A 6,369-nucleotide genomic window follows, 5' to 3' on the forward strand; every position below is an offset into this window, starting at 1 on the left:
CTACTGCTCTGCATATAAGAGTGGTATGCACGACAATGAAAGGGTATTTTTTGATAGGGAAGGAGGTTAAGGGGCGGCCTAACATTTTCCCAGTGCTAAGCACTCCCCTGGGAGTGTAACCATGCCCATATTGTAATGTGCAAACACCTCTTTTCGTCAACTGTCCCGATTTGAAGGACTCAATTGTTAATTTATCTGTTCAGCCAATCATGTGGCAGCAACTCGGTGCATAAAAGCATGCAGATATGGTCAAGTGGTTGAGTTTCAGTTGTTGTTCAGGTCAAACAACAGAATGGGAAATATATGTGATTTAAGTGACTTGAAATAATTGTTGTTATCAGACTTGGTGATTTCAGTATCTCAGAAACTGCTGATCTCCTGGGATGTTCATGCACAACAGTTACGTGGATGAAGACACTTTGTTAATGAAAAGGTCAGCTGACAGAAACTCAACCATGTGGGACAACAGTGGTATGCAGAAGAGCACCTCTGAATGCACAGCAGATTCAACCTTTATAGTTCAGGCTATTCTTGGGGCAAAGAGGGGTTATACCGAAATTGACAAAGGGCTATCTAATAAAGTGGCCACTCAGTGTCCACACAGTGGATATAAAAAGTCTACATAACCATATTAAAATTGCAAATGTTTTTGATGAAAGTCTGAAATCAAGATAAATGCTGTATCTTGTCCAAGTTTGTTCCTGACTTTGCACCAGTTCCCGGTTCTGCATTATTTGTATTCTGATGTCTGGATTGTATCATGCTAATCTGTTGGGCTCTAGCTCTGTTCATATTGGACTCCTGATATCGTGTTGCATCATACAAGTCTGTTTCTGTTTGTGTCCTGGCTTCTGTCTACTGGTCTGCATCTATAAGCTATTTTCATATAGCACATTTCAGAATCACCAGACAAGAACTGTGGTAACTATCCTTTGCTCCCTAGAGAGACTTTGTAGTGATTACTGGACTCTATGTTAATTTGCACCAGTCCTGCTACAAGAGACATTCTGCATTTTCTTGCCTTGTCAAAAACTATATAATCTGCTCCAGTGTAACTTCAACAGTTATAGTTTATATCAGTATTACACAAAGAAGGGCCTCACTGTGACTACTGGACTCTGTGGTAATTTGCATCAGCATTGCTTCAAGAGACATTGGGCCTGATTTATTAAGGAACATAAATTTAATACGTGCTGTATTTTGCATGAAGTTGCACTGCGCATGCTAAGAAGTGGACTATATGCCAGTGAATGTAAGAACCTCCAATTCATCTTCAAGTGCAAAGGACACTTCCAACAGCTTACATTTTCATGGACTGGAAGGGGAAGAGGCGTATGCATGTAGTCAATGTACAGTAAGGGTGTGTGCAAGCAGTGGCGTCCGATTCAAACTTTGGGCATCGCTAAGATATCATTTGCGCCAGCTACAGGTCAAGTGTAAGTGACAACTGATAGTGATGACAGTCACGTATGCATGCTACAACAGGTGTTTGCAATCAATAGCAACTGTTATATCTACTGTACATAAATGCATTTTTATGTATAGTAGGTGTTAATAACATCCCGATAAATGTATTTCATGGAAAAAAGAATTAAAACTTTTTTTTTCTAATAAGTTGTTAATGACTATATTATTAACGGAGGACAATAATTGAATATTTTTGTTTTCTATTTGTTCTGCTGGGATTTTATATTCCATATATGTATTGGACGTATCCAGTAGTGTATTGTGTCTGTCAGAGCAAAGCATACCTAGACCCAAATTCAACAAGAGACATTTCTTCAGATCCACTTCTAGTTGAATACAAACTTGTGTATGCCCGAATTCCTTGCATTTTAAAATAACACACAATGTTTGTTTTGCATGCCTTAATCAATCCGGCCCATTGCACATTATATTGCCTTGCCAAAGACTGTATAATATGCTCCAGTATAACTTCAAGAGATATTGTTTATTTCAATATTACACAGAGCGGTTTTGCTGTGATAACTGGCCTTTCTTTTTTTCCCACTGTACATTTTAAAAGATTGCACTGGAAAAGAGATTTGAGACTTTCTGGTAGAAAATTGTTATTCACCAAATATTGCAAAAAAAAGAAGGGTGACGTTGAAAAAAATCCATGTAATAATAAGGAATGCCCTTCCCAACCACAATTCAAAGAATATTTTAGTTCCACTTCACAGATATTAAATCAATAGATCTTATTAATAGTATAGAGGGAAGCACTGAACATACTGGAGAAATTATATGAGGAGAACACTATCTTGGATCCCTTAAACGTAATAGATAGGACTAGACCAATGTGTAAAAGAAGGTCCATATTTTTTCCACCAGAAAGTATCTGTCCTGAAGTAGAAGTTTTTATGAACCAGTATGAAGAGACTTTGATAAGCTGCTGGAAAGACCAACATTAGGACCAGGTTTTAGTAATATGAACAGAAATTAACAAAAAATATTACATGACATTGAAAAATAGCAGGATGTGGTAATCAAACTCTTTGATAAAGGGGGAAATATCATGATCTGGACCAAAGATAAATACCTTCAAGAGGCTAATACACAGGTATGTGATACCACATGCTACAAGGAAGTGATATTCAACCCTACAGACTACAAGTAAATCAACATGCATTTATTAACAGTACCTATGAAAGAGTGATTACTGAAACAGAGAAAAAAGTTGAAAATCCGATAATTCTCAATTTCTATTTAATCCCCAAGGACATAAGAATTAAATTAATCCATCAGGAAAGCCCATACTTTTCGGGCATTAATAGCCTAATAGAACAGGCAAGTGTCTTTTTAGATATCCAACTCAGAAAATTTGTCAATAGACTTCCTTCATATGTTCAGGATACTCCTGACGTTCTAAGAAAAATATATGACATCAACTTAGAACAAGGAACATGGATACCCTCATGTGACTGAGTCACTTTTTACTAGTATCAACCACAAGAAAAGGCATTAATGCAGTGAGATATTTTCTGGATATGAAGGGAACTAAGGATTTTCAGAAAATGTCCTTTTTAGACGTGTTGATTTTTGTACTAAGTAAAAACTAGTTAGTCTTTAATGACAAATTCTACCTACAAGTGCGGGGCACATCAGCTTGTGCTCCCACATATACAAACATTTTTATAGGTTAGCACAAGAAAGAGGTGGTCTTACGTGGAATGGAAAAATATACCAAAAAAAGTCATTCTATGGCTTCGCTAAATGACGTCCTTATCTTTTGGGATGGCCACAGAGATACTTTTGTGGCGTTTATGGGTAAATTGAATACCAATTATTTGAATTTAATGGTGTCCACAAGACTGAGAAATACAGGTATTTATCCATCATTCAAAACCATCTGGGAGGTGTCTGATTGGCTCCAAATTTACTCTGCTGGAGGACAAGGACCCCAAACATACAGCCAATGTCATTAAGAACTTTCCTAATTATAAAGAAGAACAAGGAGTCCTGGAAATTATGATATGGCCCCCACAGAGCTCTGATGTCAACATCATCGAGTCTGCTGGGATTACATGAAGCATCAGAAGGATTTGAGCAAGTCTACATCCACAGAAGATCTGTGGTTAGTTCTCCAAGATGTTCAGAGCAACCTCCCTGCCGAGTTCCTTCAAAAACTGTGTGCAAGTGTACCTAGAAGAATTGATGCTGTTTGAAGGTAAAGGATGGTCACCCCAAATATTGATTTGAATTAGATTTATGTTCTGTTCATTCACTTTGCATTTTGTTAATTGATAAAAATAAACTATTAACACTTCTATTTTACATTTGTCACGATTTGCATTCTGCAGCTGCTGTCTGCAGTGACTCTTGTATTTGTTATGCATTCTACTTGTAGTACCACTGCCCACCAAAGGGGCCACTGTGCTACTTTGGTTATTTTCCTTGATCACTGGGAGTTGTATCACCTGCATAAACCTGCCTGCTTCAAACAGTCTGGGCCAGATCATCGGGTCACTCCTGTGAGCATCCCCTGTGCTCAGCTTCTGTCTACACTGCTGTTATCTGTGTACTGGACTTCCACATCAACAACCATTATACCTGGTACTTCTAGTTCCACGCTGCTTGCTGAAATCTACTACTGCTGTTATCTGTGTACTGGACTTCCACATCAACAACCATTGTACTTGTAGTTCCATGCTGTATGCTGAAGCTACCTGTTGTTTCTCATCTGTATACTGAACTGCAATCAAGTTACCTTGTCATCTGTGTGTCTTAATAAAGTGTCACTCACCGGACCGTGAGTGCCTCTTCTCCTGTTATTAGGAATCGTGGCCGTCCGCCATCCTGATGGTCTGCGCATGCGCAGCCTCTATGAACCCTTCAGACCTGTTGCTTTTAGTTAATTGGCTGATCAGGCAACACTCCCTATTTAAAGCACCTGTGGTCATTACCTCGTGGCCTGATCTTGGAGTCTCATTCCCTGTGAGTCTCTGAAGGTGTTCCTGTGTTTCTCCTCGTATCTTCAGTTCCAGCTGATTCCTCTCTATTGCATTGCCGGTTTCCAGACCGCTTAAACTTGCCGGTTTCCAGACCGCTTCAACTCTCCTATGTTTCATCGTGTCTTCAGTTTCAGCTGATTCCTGACTATTGCATTGCCGGTTTCCAGACCGCTTCAACTCTCCTGTGTTTCATCGTGTCTTCAGTTCCAGCTGATTCCTGACTATTGCATTGCCGGTTTCCAGACCGCTTCAACTCTCCTGTGTTTCATCCTGTCTTCAGTTCCAGCTGATTCCTGACTATTGCATTGTCGGTTTCCAGACCGCTTCAACTCTCCTGTGTTTCATCGTGTCTTCAGTTCCTGCTGATTTCTACATGAATCATCATTGCTCCACTCGTGTCAAGTTCTCTGCCTGTGTGCTACACAGACATGGATTACCGTTACCACTCTCCTTTGACCTCTACTTGTGTCGGTGTTCCGCCGCTTAGCTATCCCTGTGTTTCTCTCGTGACAGCCTGCTCAACTGAATCGCGGTATGCTTACCTTCTATTGACTTTACTAGTTTATTGCATATCCGCTTGGACTGTATCCTGCTCATCTACGGAGTCCTTTTATCTTCAGAAGATATTGATGCTATTGACTTTGTCTCAATTGACCTGGATCTCAGTAGTGACTTTGTATCTCTCAAGCAGCGCTTGTCATTTGCTATTGTATTGTATATACCGTTTGGGATCAAGTTCCTTTTGCTCTCCGTGTTACCTCCTATGTTTTACTCATCTGCACTAGTGCCTATCCTCACCTATAGCAGTGGTACAACTTGCTGAACGCAGACCACTGACTCCCAGTTTCCTATTGGCACCAGTTACTAGTTTCCTCTCCATAAGCAGTGGTACAACTTGCTGTACGCAGACCACTGACTTCCCTGTTACCTACTTGCACCTGGAACCAGTCCCATCACTACAAGCAGTGGTACAACTTGCTGTACGCAGACCACTGACTTCACTACCTCCTATCTACTCCTGGACAATCCCTCTCACTATAGCGGTGGTACAACTTGCTGTACGCAGACCACTGACTTTCCTCACGTCTTCACGTCCATCAAGATCCTCGTGTTCATATTGTCTAATCCATAACCAGTTGCTGTTAGTCATAGACTTTCCTTTAGCATCCTCTCACCATCTGCTGATTCTCCTGTTCCGTTAGTCACCCTGCTATCAGAGGACCACTGTGTGTATACACGACTCTAGTAAGACTGCATCTGGTGATATCCTGGGCAAAGATTCCTAGTGCCCGTGACATAAAGTCATTATAACCACTTACACTCTCTCCGTGGTCATACCTGGGAAATCCTGACAACATTCTTACTTTGCAGCATTTTACCACACCTGCCTAAAACTTTTCACAGTATTGTATATCAGTATAATTAACACATTTATGTCAATATATTCCTTATACAACAATATAATAATAGATTTAGAGCAATGAGATCTCCATTAATAATTAGTCTGCAGTAGTCAATAGAATAGAAGTGTATTAATATCTTAATATAATAAGGATAACTACATCTACCTAGAACAAACCTTAAGTAGCTCCTCATAAGGTGAATCAGGCTAGGTACACACTAAATAATTTTCTGACCGACGCGGTATCTACAATGATTTTGCTAACAACTGAAGGGCAGATCACTCTGGCAATTCATGCGTATACACTAAACATGTTTTAAACGATTAACTAAAGACCGACCGGCCGGGCAGCGACTTTTTACAGCCATATTGTCGTGTTAAAGGATTTGGATTTCGTACCCACTGAAACAACATATGTGGTCCCTGTAGCGATATCCCCAAGAAATTTAAATAATTGGCCGTGCATGTTCATTAAGAACCACCCAAAAACTATGAAAAGGAGACTGAAATACA

This window comes from Mixophyes fleayi, chromosome 2, assembly GCF_038048845.1.
Source record: "Mixophyes fleayi isolate aMixFle1 chromosome 2, aMixFle1.hap1, whole genome shotgun sequence".
NCBI lineage: Eukaryota > Metazoa > Chordata > Amphibia > Anura > Limnodynastidae > Mixophyes > Mixophyes fleayi.